The 22,372-nt window shown below is 40.8% G+C and overlaps 1 protein-coding gene across 1 annotated transcript in view; it reads left to right on the top strand.

Annotated features, from left to right (window-relative positions):
- AP3B1 (adaptor related protein complex 3 subunit beta 1) overlaps positions 1-22,372 on the top strand; it is a 354,279-nt gene that overhangs the window by 68,683 nt on the left and 263,224 nt on the right. The window lies entirely within an intron of this gene.

The following is a 22,372-nucleotide window of genomic DNA, read 5'->3' as shown; positions in this document are numbered from 1 at the left end:
TAATTTTGATTTGGGGTCCAAATAGAACTCAGGCTGCTCACTCTCAATAAAATAACCAGTTTTTTCCCTGAGCTTCATCCCACATACCTGTTCCTTCTAATTGTTCCCTACAGCGCTAAGCTGTTGGCATTGTTGCTGCTGCTGCTGCTGCTACTGGGCGGCAGCGATCCTTTGCATACCAGGAAGTGGGTTTAAGGGGGGAAATGTAAAAAAAAATCAATGGATGACCCAATCTGATTCAAATTTGGTATGCTTAAAGCTCTCCTTAATATCTATTACTGTGCCAATTTTGATGTCTTTATCTTTAAAGCTTACGCAGATGTAAGCATTTGTTTAATTTTTCTTTAAAATCCTGTTCCTGCACCCTAGAGGCCGCTTGGAAGATACGCTCGAAATCCGGTAGCTAAATATTGCACTTCTTTTGGCTTTATAGCACAGTTAAAGCAGGATGCATGGGAGTACTTCACAGTCAAAGCAGATTATAAGGTGGAAAACTTCGGATTCCTTTGCACACAATTCGCAGTGATTACACAGTATAACCCAAGTGTGATAAAGCTCCCTGTCTGATTATGACATGGCATCTATTGGACAGTATGTGCAATTGCTTATCAGTACTGCAACATAACTTGCCTTTGTATGAGCCTTGTATAGTAACATGGACTTTGTTCTGAAATAATTTAATTAAATGCATATGTAGCCTCATTGTATGCCATTTCATGTTGGTGTGCAATAACGCTGTGTAGGTTTCTTTCTTTTTTCCAACTGAATAAAAACATAAACATCTGTAAAATAAATTATGCATTTCAAAGAGAAAAAATTTATACCACGAAATGAGTTCATGGTGGATTTTTAAAATTACGATAGGGAATAGTACACACAACATCTAGTGTTGTTGCATGATTAGGCTGACTATGACTTGGGTCTACAGAGAGAAACAAGCAAGGTAGAGCTTTTTTAACTAATTCTTTCCAGACCTTGTGTGACTTGCAGAAGACTTTGGTTCTTCCACTGCGTTATTAATTTATGAGTTCAGGGCAATATAATATCTATAAACCTGATTTAGTGCTTGACTTTTTCCTGGCTTATGTAATCTTCAAAGCATTGCTGAGAATGGGCTACTTGCTGCAAAATCAGAAAAAGTTGCCTTTCTGTTTAGGGTGTAGATTAAATCTGAGTTTTTTAAAATGTAAATTGAATATGTAAAATCTTCCACACACAAAAATTCATAAAACTTTTTAATACAAAGCTGTTAAATAAAACTTTATACTTAAGAACTCTTCAAATGAATTCTTGTCCTAGCACATAGTCTAATATTAAACACACTGATTTAAAGACTGCTATTTTACATAAATAACTGTTCTTTTGAAGTTAAGCATGATAAATATGCCGTCATAGATTGTTATTATGGACTTGATGCTGGGAGCTAAGCTCCTGGCTCTTACGTTCAGGCTATGTATGGATATATCTCTGGAGATAGCCAAGTACTCCTGTTTTATGCCCTCCATTTCAACTCACCCTAAATCCTGTTTTTTAAATGATAGAGCTGACTACAAAGGATTACCGTGCCAGTATCTTATGTCCTTAGCAATCTCCTCCCCATCTCTTCCATGGCATCTTCCACCCCATTGCTTCCCTATTTATATTTAGGCTTGTCCATTGTCCTTCCATAGGCTGCTCTTCTCGGAGATTTTAAAAGTTAAACATAATCAGAATAATACTTTCTTAGCTAATTGCTTTGCAGACACAATATTTGAGAGTTCTGTTATCAGACTCTTCAAAATGCTGAGTCATGAAAGTCTCAGACCACTACTTAATCTTTACTGTATACAACCTCTGGATTTTCCAAGAGCGTTCCTGTGCTTCTTGTGAGGTATGTAGATACCTTTAGCTTTCATCTACTATCTGACCATCATAGTTAAGATGAATTCAATGCTTAACTTTGCTTACTGTGTGAGCTACCAATGTAGTTAGTTGATGGTCTGTGTTCTTAACATAGTTTACAATTTTCTTTCATCCATTTCAGATGGTAATTGAAACCAAGGGTGCACGCGTGCGCACACACACACACACACACACACGAACACGGACACATATACGCAAGCCTGGGGGTTCTTTTGTTAGAGATCAGAGTTAAGGAAGGGATCCCCTTGCTAGTACTAGTAAGGGGTTCCCTGGGTTTTCTCTTGTAAGTGCTAATGCTAGCAAGGGAAACCCTTCCTCATTTCTTATCTCACAGCAGCTCAAGAAACCCCAGGCTAACACAGGAAACCCCAGGCAATGCCACAGCAGATACTGGCGGTGGGATAGGGAGTCTACTAGGTTGCCGAGAAATGTCTTGTGGAGAGGGGGGCACGTGGTCTACCGGATGTATTTTTTGCACCGCTGACTTAAGCCACACTTTAGGTCAGGGGTCCCCACCACAACTCCCGTTGCCACCATAGCACCAGTTGGGATCTTGAATGGCACCTGCAAAGCCATCCACGCCCTGCCTCCATCAAATTTTATATTTAAATGGGAAAAAAATCTTGAAAAACATTAGGGTTTCAGATTCTCCTTTCTTTTCCTTAAACTGCTGTAAATCAGTCACTCAGTGGGCAGGAAGAGAAGGAAAGCATTAGTCCTGGCAACACCCAATCTTCTGTCCACACAGACCTTTTCCCTTTGCTCTCTTTCTCTCTCCAATTTTAACCTCTAGCCTTGCTATTTCTCTCCACCCAACCCATTTTCTCAATATTTCTCTCCCTCCCCATCCCTACCTTTCTTTTTTCTCTCTCTTTCTAGCCCCTAGCCTCACTCTTTCTCTACCCATTTGCCTTACTGTTCCCCATCCTTCTCAGCATTGTCTCACTATTTCTCTCTCCCCCAACTCTTTTGACCAACAGTAGCCAGGCTTCCACTGCATTCTCCATGAGAGCCATTTTTGTGTTGGTGCCTACAACAGTTTCTCAAATTCAGCACATGCACCTATGGGTCCAAAAAAGGTTGGGATTCCTGGTTTAGGTGATTGGGAACAAGCTGTAGTGCACCTTCCTTCACATGCAAGAGCAGGAAAATGAAAGCTTCCGCTTTCACTTTAGAACAGACTCCATTTCTATGAACTTGGGAACACAGAAATGTGGTTTGTTCTAATAAAAGTTAGTAAACGTATCAGAATCTGAAGTTACAGTTTGAATAAATGCTAGTTCCCAGAGATCATGAGTTAGGGTGACCATATTTGGGAAACCAAAAAAGAGGACACCTATTGTGTGTGTGGGGAAGCAGCTTTCTGAGTCCTACAGAAAGTACGTTATTCCCCCGCCACCTTAAAGAACCCGATTGGAGTGGAGGAGGGGAAAGAATTTCATTCTGCACCACCACCATCCACTCCAATTAGGGCCTTTTCTATAATGTCCACGAATGACCCACTTTCCCCTTTAAGACCTCAATTAGAGCTCGGGGTGGGGGAATGATGTGCCTCAAGAAAGCATGTCATTCCCTCCTGCCATGCTAATGGCAGCCTTAAAGAGGAAGGTGTGTCATTCCAGGACATTATTGAAAATTATAGAAAATCCCCCCTGACACCATGGAAAGAACAAAAACCAGGACAAATCCGGGGAAATCCTGACAGTTGGTCACCCTACATGAGTAACATGGAACTCTGCTTGTTCTAAAGTAAAACCTGAAGCGTCTATTCTCTTTCCCTTGTGAGCAGAGACAAGGAGCATGCAAGCCCAGGCCTCTTCCTGGTTTGTTCCTGATTAGCAGAACCATGTTTAAGTGATTATCTGAATTGGACATCTTGTGCTTTTTCTTCTTTTTTCTACTGCTCACTTGAGCAAAATCCTCAATACTTTCTCCTTTTTCTTTATTTATGATTATTATTTCTCTCATCCTTTATTAACCTTATTTTTGTCATTAACTACACTAGTCATTCACCTCTTGCATTTTGCTTTATGAAAGGGTGGTTTATCTTCTTGTGCTTTATTATAACCCTTTGGGTGGTCTTCAGGACAGGATGTGCTTTCTTAGCATTATAGCATCTTGTATCCATTAATCTGAGTCAAATGACTGCAACAGGGGAAGGTCTGGCCTCTTTCAAGTGGGAACCACTTCTTTTGGAGACTCCTACGAGAAGCACTTCTTAAATTAAAGAACTTGAATGAATTATTGTTGACCTGTAATTTCAAAGTTCTGTCACTGAATCCTACCTTTGAAATAAAGTTATCAAGGGAAATGTGGTTTATGAAGATAGTTTTCCCCATCATTTTTTAAAATAACATTAGTTAGAGACATTGTAATTTTCTTTTAATTCAGTGATCCTATGCATGTATATTTTTTCTTTCTTTCTCCCGTCTCTCAGAATAACTTGAATTTTAAGATTGCAATAGAGGCTGTGGTTCCACTAGAACACCTCATGACAGGAAGTGACGGCAGTGGATGGTAGTAGGCAGGTTGAGGCATCAAAAGTTATCCAAGGATAGTGAAGTTGCACCTGTCTTGTATGATAGACTGCCTTTATGGACAGACTTCTGTTAAGTAACACTGCCCTCATGTGGAGGAGGGTGATAAGAATACTGACTTCTATGAGTGGCTTGTTGGCTTGTTGTCGCAAGGTTGTACATTCTCTCTCTCTCTCTCTCTCTCTCTCTCTCTCTTTCACACACACACACACACCCCTACCTCTCTTTCCATACACCTAATGCATTTATATACTGCTCTTTTACTTCAGTATGTATTCTGTTTTTTATCTTCTGGTTAGCCAATGTTATCTTGGCTAACATTCCATTTCTGACTTTGATTTGGTAATCATTCCTTACCACTTGCTAGATTTGATTGTTTACATTCCTTGTAATTTCCACCATCTTGTATCAAGTATTTGCCAGAAACATTCATTGTTCCTCTACTGTCCATTAGAGTGACCTTATGAAAAGGAGGACAGGGCTCCTGTATCTTTAACAGTTGTATTGAAAAGGAAATTTCAGCAGGTGTCCTTTGTATATATGGGAACCTGGTGAAATTTCCTCTTCATCACAACAGTTAAAGCTGCAGGTGCCCTGCCCTCTTTTAAATCTGGTCACTCTAGTATAGCTCTGCACCTTTAACTGTTGTGATAAAGAGGGCATTTCACCAGGTTCTCCATATATCCAAATGACACCTGCTGAAATTCCCTTTTCTATGCAACTGTTAAAGATACAGGAGCCCTGTCCTCCTTTTCATATGGTCACCCTACTGTCCATACAGCTGCATCCCTCTTATTCATTTTTAGTTTTCTCTCCTTTTCAAACCTGTTTGGGTTTTAATTGCTTTTTGCATGTTTTGGGAGGTGTTGCCAAGTTAGTTTCTGCATGTCATTTCTTTCCTCAAACCCTATGAGAACCTCTTTAACCAAAGAACCCCAGATTTGTATTTCATGTATTTCAAATCTAAATACTAATCTGTGTGTTTAATTATCAGATGTTCATCTTTTCCTGTGCCTTTTCCTCCTTTCACTTTATTCCTTGAAGATATCACCTAAAAAAGTACTAAAACATAACATTCTCGTCAGCAAACAAGACCTTGTGTTTAAAGCTTAATTGTTTTTTAAGGCTGAATAAATTGCTCAAAGATTGATGGATTTGTATATTTGTGTTCTAGAATCTAGACTGAAATATGTGAGCTATGTAGTGTTCTCAAAATACACCAGTGCTAATGAATTTGGGGTCATCACTGCAGCTCCCCTCTCTCTTAGTGATGTGGGTTTCCAGAAAATTTTGAACTGGATTTTTTTTCTGGAAAATTAGGATAATTTGCATTGGGTTGTTTACATAGGGGGAAAAATCAGCTTATATCAGAAAATTTTCAGTTGTAAATTAGGTCTTTTGCATAGAGAAAATGTACTATTTGCATCAGAAAACGGTTTGATTCCCTAGAAATAACGAATTTAATTTGTCTAAATTAAACTCAATGATTAAAAAAAAGTTCTCATACACCACCTAAAATACTTGAGGGGAAACTAAAGCACACTTAATGTGTCGACTCTGACTGGCAGCAGCTTTCCAGGCTTTCAGGCATGATTCTTTTCTAGCCCTACCTGGAGATACCAGGGATTGAACCTGGGACCTTCTGCATGCAAACCACTGTTCTACTACTGAGCCATGGCCCTGCTTTCATATGTTGGTCCACCACACCTCAGGTGACAGTGGGATGTGGTGAGAGGCCTCTCTTGATAATCAAAACATAGAGATCGGCTTAGGAAGATGAAGACAATCCTTTAGAGAAAAACAGCACATTGAATTGGTCCTGGAAATATTTTTTAGTCACTGGAGATGGTACAATATTAGCATTATATGGTCTGAAAAATTATATGGTCAGCACAGATTTTGCAGTAATTGGATTTTCTGGATAGTTTCCAAAGGCAGCCACGTGTAGAGCACATTATAGTAATCTAAACTGAATGTAACCACGGTATGTGTAACTGTGGGAAGACCTGTCTTTTCCAGGAAACGATGCAACGGGCATACCAGCTTAAGCTGTGCAAAAGCACTCCTGGCTGCTGCCACCAGCTGGTTATCCAGGAGCAATGCTAAGTCCAGGAGTAGTACTCCCAAGCAAAAGTTGAGAAAAGATGAGGAATGAGAAGCAAAAGCACTAACTAGAGAAGAAAAGTAAACTTTCTTAGCAGGAGATTAGGCAAGAGAAAAAGAACAAAACACAAACTTACATTGGACAAAACATGCAAGAGAGCAAATCATGAACCAAAGTCAGTCAGAGGCTTATATCCAGGAACTGAGATAATGGAGATTAGGAGCATTTCTACACCAGGCTAAAATCTCGCACCCTTACCAGTGCTTTCCTCTTCTGGTTTCTTTGCAGATTTATGATGGGCTCCTTTAGACGGGGGACTCATAGTTTGAATTGAAAACTTCCTGTCTCCTCAGCAACACTTTATATGTTCAATGAAACAGCCCCATCTAATGGCTGTATTATAGTGCAATGCCGGTATTACACACTCCTGACATGCTGCCAATAATTTTTATTTCAGCTTATCCCCGATCTTTTTAAAAGTAAGATAAAGCTCAAAAGTACAGGAGATGTTCTGTGAGTTGACGACATCATGTAAAGGACCTGAAAACTTCCATGAATTGCCATTCACAGGCATGCAATAAAAGTGTCATATAGACAGTGCCAACGAGAGGAGGGGGAACTGGTACAAATTATCGGGACCGGGTGGTCCAGAAAGGGGCCTGGGGCCTGACTATGTTGCATATGTTTTTGTCTTCCTCTGTAGTATCATTATTTGTCTATTGTTTTTGACATTCATTGTAAAATTGGTGAATTTCAAAGAAAATAATAATGATAATATACGAACATTAACTTCTGCATTTTGAAAGGAGATGTAGGGGGCCCTTCTCTGGCACTCGGGGGCTTGGAGGGGCCCATAAGCACTTGGGGGTCAGGAGCAGGAATGAAGGGGGAAGAGGCGGCCAAGGGCCCTGCCCCACCTGAGTGGTGTGGGACTCACAGCACATCTCGCCACGGAGGGCGTCCCTCACCAGCCAGCTGTGTGGCTCGGGGGAGGCTGCTGCCAGGGGTCTACCAATCCTGCTCCCTGGGCTTCATCGAGGGTCGGGGTGGGGGAGTGGGCAGCCAAGCAGGCCTGCCCGAAGCAGGGGGAGCAAGTGGCACTGGCAGGCCTTCCGATGGTGTCTTCCTCCTCTGGGAGCCTTACTGCTACTTGGGATGGCAGCTTCCTGCCCATGGGCCATGCTGGCTAGAGATTTTTAGCTGGTCCGCCCTTGCTGGGGGTGGAGAATATTTTTCCCACCGGGGCCCAAATGCCCCTGCATACAGAAATAGCGCAGGACAAAGCTAACACTGAGGGGAGGAGACACCACAAGAGCAAAGAGACAAAGGAGCAAGAATAATAAAAAGAGGAAGAATCAGCAGAAAAACTAAGAGGAAGCAGCAAAACCAGCTGAATCAAAAGGAAAAAATAGGAGACAGCGGAAGAGAAAGATAGGGGTGTTTCTGTTCAAACAGCCCTTCATTCACTGTGGAAACACTACATAGATCCTAGCATGTTTATACATCTGTAGAAGTCTGAAAACCTAAAGAAGAGATGGGGAATGTGTGGCCCTCCAGATGTTGTTGGACTGCAACTCCCATCAGCCCTAGCCACCATAGCCAATGGTGATGGATGATGAGAGTTGTAGTTCAACAACATCTGGAGGGCCGTAGGTTCTCCATCACTGACCTAAAGAAATAGTGCTTGCCTACAAATTAAAAATAATATATATCTCAGCCTCAGTTATAAACCAATAGCTCACCAGATTCCTTACTCATCCTGCTTTGTCACAGTTTGTTCTGAATAGAGAAGCTGTTGATCACAAATGTCTGTTAAGCAAGCTTTGTTTCCTGCTGTTTCTATCTCATGATCTGTCCTCAAAATACTAACAACATCTTTTGTAACTTTCTTGTAAAACCCTGAATTTCTAGGTGTTTTAAGTTCAACCAAAGAACCATTGAATTTGTCTGAGGTTTAGGCACTTGCACAACTGGGCTGCTGAAGGCAAACTTTCCCATCCCTTCCTTCCCATGGTAGCCTTTTGATACCCCTCCGAAAATGCTACACAGGGGTTGGGGGACCCTGCTGAATAGGTTGGGCTGTGATGTAGGGAGATCCATGAAAATATAGGCCCTTGCTCAGTGCAGGAATCCAGCTTAAGGTATCCCTGAAAGATGGATGTCCAGTCTTTTCTTGAAAACCTCCAGTAACTGAGAGCCCGCCACTTCCATAGGCAGTTGGTTTCATTGTCCGATTGATCTGACTGTTAAGAGATGTTTCCTGATGTTCAACCGAAATCTGCCTTCCTGTAACAAAAGCCCGTTATTTTGTGCCCTAAAGCCTTGGATGATTGAGAACAGTTTGCGGCCCTCTTCTGTGTGACAACCATTTAGGTACTTGAAAAGTACTACTATTCCCCCCCCCCCCCCCGCCGCCCCAGTCATCTCTTCTCAAGGCTAAACACAACAAGTTCCTTCAGTCTGTCTCCTGATCATCCTCATAACTCTTCTCTGAACTCTTTTTTCCGATTTATACAACTCATTCTGATTTATTTTCCTTGGAAGCTGTGATACATATTACAAGTAACAGAATAGATACGTATGCAGTCATCATATATGATGAAATACAGCGTTCATCCTTTTTTCTACAAAAATATACTTTCTATGTAGTATATTCGTCAAAATATGAATGTATCATGCTAAGACTTTCAGGATGCTTCTAGATGGAAGCACTAGCCCTACCAATCAGAAGGCATTGTGTAGCTGTTCTGTCTTTATCTCCTTAACACATTTTCTTTGGCAAGAAAAAAGATGGAAAGAAACAGTTGAAAAACATGGGACGGTTAAACCTGGAACATGATGATATTTGGACACACACCATAACATTCTGTGAAGGGGCAGAGTGATTGCACCACATTAAAAGCCTTGTCTGGAAGCACTGTCAGTCCAGGTGTATGTGAATTAATAGTGCATTGTACTGGAGCATTGCAAGGAAATTTACTCTTCCATTATAAGGAAATTTACTGCTCAGAAGTAAGTCCAATTGAGTTCAGTGGGGCATACACCCAGGTAAGTGGGCATAGGATTGGTTTCTTCTTTAGACTGGCCCAAAATATAGATTCTAGAATAATCATGCCAGACTGGTTTGTGGTGGAATCCCAATATCATAACCGTATATTCCATTTTTGTTTTGTTTTGTGATATCTGAAAGCATTTACTGCTTAATGGAACATGGGGCAGCCTGGGATGTCACTCTTATAGAAGGAGGCCTGACTGACTAGCTGGAGCTCTCTTTCAATAAGATGTTAATTAGCCTATTTTGTGATGCCCAGTCTCACTGATTTTTAGGATACTCTGAAGGCATACTTTAATGCTCCAAGCTTGATTGTAGAGCAGGTCAGTTAGAGCAAAGCAATGTCTTATTTATTTTTTCTAGGTTAAATACTTTCTGAGAGGGTGATCCTTTCCATGTCTACTTGGCAGTAAGTCTCACTGAGTTCAGTTACTTATAGGGTTGAAGACTAAAATGCATAACGGCCTGCTCAATGGTTGATGATGCAAAAGCTACATATCTTCATCTTCGGTCAGTTGGTATAAGATTTGCCTGAGAGGAAATTATTATAGAGAAGGGGCTATTTTGCTTTTACAGTTACAAAAATAAAACCAAAGTTCACATACGTTTCATTCTTGAGTATATTTCTAGCTAAGCAAATAGGAGTGGTTACTTCCACAATCACTGTGGCTGCAGAAGTTTGGAGAAAAGGTTACAAGTGTTAATTCAAACCAGAAAAAAAACCCTGTCAAGTCCTATACATGTCTTCGCAAAAGAAAGTCCGATTTAGTTCAATGGGGCTTACTCCCAAATTGCCTTAGCTGCAATCCTATACACACTTACCTGGAAGAAAATCCCGTTGAACACAGTTGGACTTACTTCTGAGAAGACATACATAGGATTGCGCTGTTAGTTATGTATCAGAAAGAACTTTGCAACCATAGAAATTAGATATTGTGTGGAAGAACCTGTTGAGTGACATTATCCAATTTACAATGTTAGTAGTTTTTAAAATAGTTTGAAATAAACTAGGAAAGTTTGTAATAATTGGCAGGCACCGTTATTTAAAAGCAAAGTAAGTGAACTAGGACAGCTTTTATGTTTATAGGCTCTCCTAATTTGATCTCTTCACTTTTAAATTTATGTGAGTTAGGGAATGTTTGACTGGCTGAAGATTCAACACACAGTGAAGATCAATAGTCTATAATCAAGTCCTATATTACGTTCACACCAGTCTATACACAACAGTCAGGAGCCGATATTATTTTGCTAGACTGTCTTCAGAGGCAGCCCCACATAGATCACATTATAGTAATCTCCAAGCATGGATTTTATTTATTTATTTATTTATTGCATTTCTATACCGCCCAATAGCCGAAGCTCTGACAGTAGACAAGTCGGTCTTCCATCAACTGGTGCACCAGTTGAAGTTGATAAAAACCGCTAGAAAGCCACAGTCTTCCACTCAGCATGGGCCTCCTAACACAGTCACCACTACTATGAGAAGAATATAATTATTTCAATTGTGTTTACTTTGGTTTAGTTATGATATATTAGGTTTCTAATATTGAAAAACTGGATTGCATTTATTGTCTGTCTTAAATTCTGACTTTATTCAGTGAGAATTATGATCTTATTGTTGTTTTACCCTTCTTCCATCTATGTATCTAGACCAGTGTTCTTCACTGCATGGCCTAAGGGTCACTGCTGGCTCCCAATCAGCAATTGTGGCTCTCCGCCCCTCTCTTGGTCTTTGCAGTAGCCGCACACACTCTCAGCAGGAGTTCTCTACCTTTGCCCTACTATTTGCTTTTGCAGTGAGCCTATTGTTGGGATCTGGAGGAAACTTCATTGGTGGGAAGACAGGAGAACTGCTGCTCACCAGATGTAAGGTAGCTAGGGTGCAGGGGAGAATGCAGGAGCAATTCTCCAATGGGTTGTGGTGTAGGAGGAGCCCAAGAGGCAAAGAGCAACCTGATTTGGTAGCTGCAATGGTGCACTGCACAAGTGTCAGAGGTAGAGGGGAAATTGAGCGTGCAGGTGAAAGAGAGAACAATGAGAACCTGCACTAGAAGATTTTGCAACACTGAGTACACTGCACTCACTCAGTGATAAGAAAAACGATCCATCACTATCCAAGGATCAAATGAGCCGGTCAGAATTTGCTTGCCTGATGATTGACCGACTGAGGTCTTGATTGGACAACGTGGAGGTGAATGAGGAGGGGAAGCCCCAAGATGTCTCCAGCCACTGGAGCACTGCCAGTTGACCAGTGGTGGTGGTGGTGAGGGGAGATGCCTCCTATGGCTTGGGAAAGACCTCAGTGGCAGCGCTTGGAGTCAAAGTGGCTCCTGCTAGAAAAATAGTGAAGATCACTGATCTAGACTTTTTCTCAGTTCTTACCATTTAAGAACAAGCCAATAGGAAGTTGCCCTACATATGTCAGTAGAATGGGCATGTTCAGAGCAATATTCTGGTAGACCTGCACTGTATTGAGAACATTTTGTGTAGATGTGCAGTATAAAACAATGATTCACCAAGCATTTGGTTATCTTTTTCCTTTCTTGCAGAGATTTTTTTTCTTATAGAGTACTGATTTAGAGCAATAGAAGGGCATCCCAAGGTTGTCTTAATTATAGGAGAATTAATGTTTGGTTCCGTTTGGAGAGATGATGTATGCATACAAGAAAGGGGATTTCATATGGGAATCTTGAACATTAAATGATTTCATCTGGAATGATTTCATCTGGAACAAAAGATGAAAAATTCCTAATTTCCCTCCCACTTGATAAATTCTTGAACAGTTATGTTATCCCTGTATTTCTGGCCAAGGTTTCTCTGTGTAGCACACACTTCCTCCTTTCCTGTGCACCTTTCTTTTGAGATACCAAGAAATACCAGGCTGTCTGCACTCTTTTTCCCATATAGAAGATTTAATAAGTTTTGGAAGTACAGCAAATCTTCAGTAAGTTTTCAAAACACAACGCTATGCTTGTAGACCTAAGGAATTTGAAAAGTAATAATAAAGAGTAATTGGAACAAATCCATAGTCCAGGAAATTGGAACATTGATGATGTTGAAAAACATTAGGTGTCTGACCTTTTTACCACTTAAGGACAAAAATGTCAAGTTTTGTTTAAGTGAGATTATAGAGGTATGAATCACAACCTCATGGCATCAGTATTCTATTGGATGTTTATTTAAGTTTCATGTTATTTCTCATTTCACTTTCCATGTTACAAGAAGAGTAGGCTGGTATATTTCCTTTCGAACAGTGGAAAGAGATATCAGGGGAATAACATGACACTACTTTGACACAGACAATTGTTGCCATAACATATTGGCATCCTTTGGAAATCCAGGGAAGGACATAACACTGAATGTACCCTTTTTGTCAGAGGATACAGGTGACCACTTCCCTACCCAGTTACAATGCACCACATGACAAGCTAAGGATAAGTGACCCAGGGGCTCAGTCCAGCCCTTAGTGACTTCCCAGCTAGTCCCTGGATAGACCCTGGCTTCAAGGATAATGCTCCCTCAATGATACACATCAACTGCTTTCTCCCATACAAGCTGAAGTGCAGACAAGCTGCGCTTTTATCTCTTCTCCATGGTTTAACATCGGTGGACTGGCAGAGTTCTTCATCTGTGCATATCAAATGCTCAGTGCTGTCTGCAAACCAAGGCAGAAACAAACAGAAATGAGCAGCTGAGATGCATAAGGAGAGGATCCTGGCAGAGGCGCTGCTGCTACTTGATGGTGGTGATGGGGAGACAATGGACTTTAAGAGGTGTCTGGGTTCAAGTGACTAAGGGTGCAATCCTATGCATGTTTAGACAGAAAAAAGCCCTGCTACCCCCAGCATTCTGGGATGCTGGGAGTTGTAAGACTTTTTTCTGTCTAAACTTTCATGGGATTGTGCCCTTAAGTGCATAAGAAGGCAAAGAGTCTTCCTAAAGCAGTTACTGGTCATGCCAGCAAGGAGGAGGCTAAGGAACCCTTGCTGCATGCCGCAGCTTGTGTGGGAGTGAATGGAGCCAATGTTGCTGGTCCATCAGTTCCCAATCAGTTAAAAATATGGCTTCTGTTAACAATTTAGTTATCAACTCGGATGGTGAGCTTTTAAGTGGCAATTGTGCGGCTCCTGTTAGTCTGAATCCACCCTCAGTCTCAGAAGAAGAGATACAAAAAAAGGCAACATGACACTTAATTGGAACAGCTAGTGCTGATGTAGGAGCGTTCTACCTTTTGGGGTTGCACAGCCCAGCATGTCAGTCATACGTATATGATATGTGTAAACAACATTTAATTTAAAACATAGTTGATAAAAACTAGCTTGACTCGCACAGAGCATCTGTGCACAAGTACTTTATTGATCAGTATCATACTTTTCTGGCTTTTCTGAGGGTGCCCGGAAAAGCCGGGCTCAAGGACAACTGGAGGTCCACTGGACTCCCTCCCTCCTGCTCGCCTTTCCACCGATCCAGAGGACATTTGAGGTCTCCATGTGTGCAGGCGAGCCAACCGTCGTCCTCCTCCCTGGGCTCACCTCCCTCCCAGCCACTGCCCCCCACTCGTCTTCCCACTGACCTGCAGGACTTACCTTAGGCCTCTGTGCATGCTGGCGAGTTGCCCAGCTTCCTCTCTGGGCTCCCTGGCCCCAGCTGCTCCTCCCTGCTCCAAGCTGTGCTTATACATTCTGTTGCTTAGCAATACAAAGTTCTTCTCATAGCTTGGAACCTCCAGCGTGCCACCCTTTGCTATGTGTCACACATTGCCTTAGCGCTTTATATAGAGAGAAGATATTTCTTGGTTGCTTTTCAGGGCAAAACCCCTACCAAGGCGGTTTACAGCAATAAAGTACATGTAATGATACAATGAAAGGTATCATTTGCAGAACACTCTTATAGAAGTGGAAGAGAAAGGATTGATGGTGGAAGAACCATCACATCCAAAGCACTTTCAAGCTCACACCAGCCTGGACAGAAGTTGAAATGGGGGCTTTTTTTTACTTTCCATTACTGTTTTTTAACTTTCTTTTCTTTAGCCATAGCCAATCTTTTTTGGAGCCTTTCTACATAAGGCTTTCATTGTGTGCTCATGATTGCTTGCTCACAGTAGTTTGTGGGTCCTTTGCACAACGTCGTCATCCTCCAGGGTCTCTCCCATGTTTTGCAACCATTATCGTGCTTTTTTCTTAACGGGGAAAGTGTGGTATTATTTTCTGAATGGCCACTATAGCACCATACAAATCCCATGTAATTCCGCTGGTTGTAAAGCAGAACGTATAGAAAGACTTGGAAAGAAATACCTTGGAGAGAAAAATGTGTAAAGGAGCAGTTCTTAATCCTGCAAAGATACCAGAAGTAGAAGCCTCAGTAAAGGTATGGGTTAAAAGCTTCATATATAAAAAAGCTTATCCTTCCCCCCCCCCCATTGCTCCTAGTGAGGAGGGGAAAATACATGAATGCTAGTAGAGTGTCTCCGGCTTGTTGGAGAAATTTTGGGCAAACTGGATAGTTTTGAATCTAGCAGATGCAAGGCATCCCTGATCCACCCCTCACATTCCCCTAACATGCCCCCTTTCACTTCCTGCTGCTGCTGGATCTTTATGGCAACTGAATGTGTAGGATTCTGAAGACAGATGTCCACTGCCCATGGATCTTCTGCTCTGCCTCTGAAGCACAATATCCTATATCCCCCAGGACACCCTCCCAGGGACCATAGGATTATATCCTTATTTATCTGTTCATATAATCTCTTGTATTTACTTGAGCTCTGCACCCATGAGTAGAGTAGTAATGCAGTTTTTCTAGAAAAAAAATTGAACTGGGAATTTTTCCTATTCAAATTACGGTAATTTGCATCTGAAAAAATTCTGGTGTCCTACGGTGTGATTGAATTTTACTATATATTTAAATTTAGCATAATTAGTAAACAAAACTAAAAAAAAGTACTTCTGTTAACTTTTTGGTCCCAATTATACCACAAGTATTTGACCTGAAATATTTGAGGTGGGAGGACAGTAAAACACACTTAATGGGATTTAAATGTTAGATTAGGTAGATGTTTTTATTGGAATGCTTTTAAAAATGAAAAATTTAAAGATAATAGCATGTACTTTTCTTACATTCTTTAAATTAAAGCAGGGTTGGGGAAACAAAGGTACTGTGAACTGCTGACGCACTAATAAATGTTAACAGCCCAAAGCACCATGCAAGATCTGCTGACAGCCATTCATCTCTTTCAACAGAGCTCAACTCTCTTCCGCTGAAGTTGCTGGGGCACTTTAAGTTCCTATTAGCTCCATTTAACACTAAGACACATATGTATTTCAGTTTAGAGATATGCATCGTCTCAGATATTTTGTAGGGATGAAAAACATTGGGCCAAGCTTGCCTGATGCTGTATTTGCAATTAGCATCAATTCATTGTTACTAGTGAATTTATGAAATGAAAATTTGGGTGGCGGGGAATAAAGCACTGCAACATTCCAGAAAATCTTCCAGCCTACATCACTGGACTAGAGAGGCAGTGCTAGTAAAATAAAGGGTAGAGGTGACAGAATATGGATTAATTCTTCTCCCACCCCGTTTTTTTGGGGGGTATATATGGGAAATACTGTGGCACATTTTGAAGTGAGGCAGGAAATAGCAGTGATCACACCCATACTGAATAGCCTCTGTTGACTTTATCTGTTTTGTTGTTCTTCTAGATAGAATAGAGCTATAGGAACATCTCAGTAGGAGGTATATTAGAAAGGAGGGCTTAGTCAAGTTGTTGTTGTTATTATTATTTATTTATTTATTTATTTATTTATTTATATAGCACCATTCATGTACATGGTGCTGTACAGAGTAAAACAATAAATAGCAAGACCCTGCCGCATAGGCTTACATTCTGTTGAACTAACCTCTTGGAAGCCTCTTTTTTCACGTGCACAAATAATATGAGTTCATATGTGTATCTTTAAATGCCAATAATTTAAAATCGTCAACCTCTAAATAGCGGCTACCTCTGCTATTCATTGCTGAAGGCATTCTCAGAATGTGGTAGATCCAATAATGAGTAACAGTTCAGGAAATGTGTGCCAAGACTCTAGCAGCCCTTCCTCATTTTAGACATCAAGATGTTAACCATGTGTTTGGTAAACAAAAGATATACAAACTCCTCTGCATGGTTTCATTGCAGGCTGTACTGAACATGAGAAGAAAAGGTCTTACTGTGCCTGCAGCTGCTGCTTTCTTTTCTTTCCCTTTTTTTCTTTTTAATGGTCCCATTTCAGCTGTCTGTGTGGCCCTCACTTCAGCTGTTTATTTAAGTTGAGCCAAGAGGCACTTTTTCTGAAGATGATTTATTAGTCGACAAAACAGGGGAGGCTGCAGTGGAAAGAAGTTTAGGGGGCTGGTGATGTTATGCATTCAGGCTTGTGCTTTTGTTCAAAAGAAACAAGAAATCATAGAGTCTGTACAGCTAGAAAGGGCTGAAAGTCTTGCAATTGAATCCAGATTCCCCACATTGAGAAAAAAAACCCTCAGAAGATTAGCCTGCATCCTCCTGATTAATATACATTGCAAATGGAGAGGATTACGGAATGAACAAGGTGCACCATTACCAAAGGATCTCTGTAGAGCAAAGAACATTAGTAAAATAAACACAGATGGCTTAAGCAAACACTATTTTACCTACAGTAAAAGGGAGGTGGGGAGGCAGGGAATGGGACCCCCAGGATTATCAGCCAGTCTAACCAACAGATAACTCATTTCCTGTTCCACCTACAGGAATCCCAAACTCAGAATCCAACCTTCGCACCTGATTTTTTGCAGCTATATCTATTGCTATATGATGCAGAAATACAGCCTCAGAACCAAAAGCTCCCCTAGGACCTCAGCAGCTCCATATGCTATTTATATTCACTGAAATAAATCAAAGTTCTCTGCCAAATTCTGCTTAATTGGGGACAGAGGGGAGAGAAAGAATCATGCAAATTATGGGGAATTGCATCTATTTGATTATGTTTGCTCACTTTTATCAAAATAAAAATAAATCCACCTTGTCATGGGATGGCAAAGCACTGAAGCCATGTCCTTCTCCTCTGGAAATCTCCTCTGGAATAAACAGTGTATATTACTTTTGTGTAGACTCCTGAAGGTTGAGAGGGGCAGGAGAAATTAAATCATCTTTAGTAAGGAGGAGGGTAATTACATCAGCGACAGACCAAAGGTCCTGGGTTCATTACCAATCAAAAAGGATGTCAAGTAGCTGGACTAGAAGAGACCCCTGCTTGACACCTTAGAGCAGCATTTCCCAGCCTGGTATCCTCCAGATTTGTTGGACTACAAATCCCACCCACCCCAACTAGCATGACTGCCTTAAAGAGCTGATGCCTATCAGAGCGGGTGGGGGGGACATTGGTCTATAAGGCAGTTCCTTACTTATTTTGTTATTGTCTTTAGGAAAACATTGGTGCTCATTTTTGCTCTGTAAACCTGATACATGGTTGTCAACCCTAAAAACTGAAAACGTTTGAAAAGAAACAGTACAAAGAATAACATGGAGTAATTCAGTTTACATTGGATAAACTATCCAACACATTGTTAATCCTAAGCATTAGTGACTTCATGCAGTTTTTACCATTTCTGAATTCTTTCTGAATGAGATATTATTGAATGCCTTTCATTGACTCTCCTACTCCAATCTGAATTTGATGGTTAATGAAACCAATAACTATGGAAGGTGTCTCACATTCTGCCAAATCCAAATAAACAAAGTCTTTGCATCATGTATCCATATATAAACACAACTCTCTTTCCAGAATGACTGCTCCTAGTATTAATGTAGTGGAGTAGACATGGTCAACATGGATAGCTGTAAAAAGACATAGGATTTTGAGTGAAAGGGAAAGGTCACTACCTTAATCCAGTGGGCTACTGTCATGAAGGTGGGGAGTTGCTATAATGTACTGAGACACACATAAAAGAGATGTTGTAGAAAATTAGAAGCTCTGGCATGAAGAATGTAAAGTCATGGCATGGATTATGACCTGGTTGAAAGCCAAAACAATTAGTTGGCTTTCATCACAACATAAGGCTAGGAGATGATACCTTCCAAAGAGGGTGTCATTTTAGTCTGCTGCAGCAAGAGCAGTGGTCTCGTGGCACTTGAAAGACTAACACATTTATTGTGGCTTCAGCTTTTGTGGACTATAGTCAACATCATCAGATGTATTATTGAACTATTCCATTCAGTTCTCTTGTTATTGCTAAATTAACATGGGTACCCCTTTGGAAATTATTGGGCAGGTTCATATGATCATGCACAGCCATGGTTGCTCAAATAAACCACTGTGGTTTGCAGCATGTGCTGGGGGCCTGTTCCATAATCCAACCCCCGCTCATAGGTTGTCATATAACCTGAACCAAGCAGTGGCAAGTTGTTGGCACAGATAACAAATTATCTATCTATCTATGGCATTTGAATACCACTGAATATAATATAAAATCTCTCAGTGGTTTACAATATTAAAATACAATATTAAAAACACAATATTAAAACAGCACTAAGATACAGCATTAAAACAGTTCCAATTACAGTAAAAATCAAGGAGCAGTAAAATAGAGTGGCATAATTAATTTACTTACAGCCCAGGGAAAGCCTGGGTTAACAAGTGTTTCAGGAGGCATTTAAAAGATGTATCATTTTCTGTCACCCGAAATGTACAAGGGAAGGTTTTCCAGAGAGTGGGTGCTGCTCCTGAAATGACCTGCTGTCTGCAACCTTCCTGGCAACATTCCTCTTGTTTTGGAATGCCCACCAAAGCCTCCTCTGCTGATCTTAGAGGTCACCTGGAAAGTGGTCTGCTAGGTATCCTGTTCCCATAACCTTGTACTTGGCTTGGTAGCTAATAGGCAAACAGTGCAGTTCTTTTACACTGCTGTTAAGTGAGCATAGCTTAAGTGTCCCACTGAACACCTTAGCTGCTGCATTCTGCACTAGCTGCAGCTTCTGAACTACACACGAGGACAGCCCCACATAGAGCGCATTGCAGTAGTCTAATCATGAGGTTATCAGTGTATCTATCTTTATCCAGGGACAGTCATAGTTGGCCACAAACCACCCAGAACCCATAGGCATATGCCACAAACCACAGTGGCTTATTCAAAATGATCATGTGAACCAAGTCATTGCGAAAGAAGGCACCATATTTGGCAGAATGGAGTGGCTCAATAACAGTTCATGCAAATGATGAAGTGAGTTACACGAAAGCTTATGCCATAACAAATCCATTCATCTTTAAGGTACCACAAGGTTCTTTTTTCTTTTCTTTTTTTGCTGCAGCTGACTACAACTTCTACCTTAATCTGTTAGCTTTATATTGTGATGAAAGTCAGCTAATTACTTTAGCTCTTTCAGCTAGTTCAAAATCGTCATGTTAGAGCGGCTTGTTTTCTACAACATCCCTTTTTGTTGTTTTAGATGATGATATCTTGTGGTTCAGGTCTGGACCTAGCTTTAGTACTGTTAGGTGATAATCCTAAACTCACTTACTTGGGAATAAGTCCTACTGAATCTAGTAGGACATGTGCAGTACCAGCTGATGAATTGTTGCATACTTTTGAAATATTGCATCTAACTTTTGAATGCACTAGATAGCATTAAGCCTATTTCTTTCAGGGAAAGAATGCAGTTTTGTCAAATCTTAGACAGAAAAGATGTAACAGAATTGGTGATCTACATAAACATTTCAGAACGAGGAGGATCTGACTCCAGCCATGTGTTGCATGGACAGCCAGTTCTGACACAATGTTTCCACCTATCCACTTGCACAGAAACAATCAAACAACAAAGCCACGGATATTGAAAACAAACAAGCAAGTACTTGAGGCCTCATTGCATAGGACTGAATTGATAAAACACCCAGTTGCCCCTGCCATAAGATCCCTTTGTGCTGTGCCTCAGCACGGCCCCTACTTGCAACCTGCTCTTTTGGAACTGTTGGGTTGCAACAGGAATAACCTGTGCACAAGGGCAGGCTTAATGAGCGCTCTCTACAGATGCTAACAGCACTGGGCACTCAGCTCCCAAGGTCTTTTGGCATGTGCAAAGTCTCTGTTGATCATACCTGAAAACTTTGGACTCTGAAATTGTAATATGTAAGCTAGTACTGATACTGACCTTTTTTTTTTCTGGCTCAGGTTTCACATTGTTATCACTGTACTGTCATGGTAGATGATTCATGATTTTATTACTTTTCCTTTCAACATTCAGATGATTACCAACCCTTTAAAATAAATATGAACCTTGCTTTCTTCTGCATATCTGTGGACAATTTTGTTGCACTCAATGGCTGCACATCATGGAATTATTCTTTGTGTTGCTTAACCCAAATTCAGTAGCTGCATAAGTGTTTCTTATAAGTGTTTCTGTTCCAATCTGGCAATTAATCTGGTACACTTTTTTGAAAACATTAATTACTTTGCTTCCTAAGTGAAAGTTTCTATTAAACTCTTCACCTCCTTTATAGCATGGGCGAAGTCAAAAGAGACTATTATTACAGTTCCTTCCTTCCAGTTTATTATTGAAATTGGACATGCTGAGAAGATTCGCTGTTTTGGCAACTGATACGTTATCTTTCAGCTTTTGTTATTTATAGAGGGCGTGTTTGCACCACATGCCCATCAGTCTGCCTGACAATAATGCTGCTTGCCTTTTAATTTCTGCCAGAAGTCAAGTCGTGCACTGAACTAGCTCTTTGCTTATCCTCTTTGAATGTATCCGGAGCTTGGGGCATTTTATTGGCTTTTTAAGTTAAGAAAACATACCAATCAACTTCCTAATAAAGCTTTACTTTTAAGCAACCAATTGAAACCTAACAGGTAACCACACTAAATCGGCCTTTTATGTTCTTTTCTGCACGGGCTAGGATCATCCATTCATCAAGCCATGTAAATCATGACCACCTTTGGTTATTATTTATTTATTATGTTTATATCATGTCTTTCCTCAAAAGAGCCCAACAAGGCATACATAATCCTCCTCTCCGATTTATTCTTGCAACAACCCTGTGAGGTAGGTTAGGCTGACAGTCAGTGATTGGCCCAAAGACCCCAAGTGAGTTTTAATGGCCATGTGAGGACTTGAACTCAGGTTTCCCTAGTCTAACAGTCTAACCACTTCACCATGTTGGGTAGTTTGCGGTGAAATGGGTAAAGTCCCTGAATCCATGTGGGAAGCCTCTGCACATGAATGATTTGTTGTGTGGAACTGCCTCCACATGGTGTCGTTTTAAGCAGCAACCATATTACAGCTTACGTATTTCATTACATGTTTACCAGCTCTTGCTCCAAGGAGCTCAAAGTGGGTTACATATGGTTCCCAGGTGGCTTCCCATTCAGGCAGCTTACTGGGTTAAAACCTGCTTAGCTTCAGTAGTGGAACTGCATCATCTGCCATCAGACCATTCTCTGGCTTGCTCAAGAGAAACACAATTAACAGCAATTAACGCATGCCAAATAAGTATGTGTCCATAACTGAAATAATATGATATTCTGCTATGAGAAACAGCCCCAATATTAAAGTAACCTTCCACAGTCTTTCTGGGTCACCCCATCTTCAAAGGTTAGGTGGGTGACAACCTGAGAAAGAGCCTCTTCAGTTGTAGTGGAATGCTCTTTTGCAAGAGGCTTGCAAAGCATCAACTCTCTGATCTTTCTGGTGCCAAATGAAGACCTTTTTTTTTTTTACCCATGCCTTCTAGATGATGATGATGATGATGATGATGATGATGATGATTT

Source organism: Elgaria multicarinata, chromosome 6, assembly GCF_023053635.1.
Source record: "Elgaria multicarinata webbii isolate HBS135686 ecotype San Diego chromosome 6, rElgMul1.1.pri, whole genome shotgun sequence".
NCBI lineage: Eukaryota > Metazoa > Chordata > Lepidosauria > Squamata > Anguidae > Elgaria > Elgaria multicarinata.
Note: the sequence above shows the minus strand (reverse complement) of the source record. Positions and strands in the feature narration are given on the sequence as shown.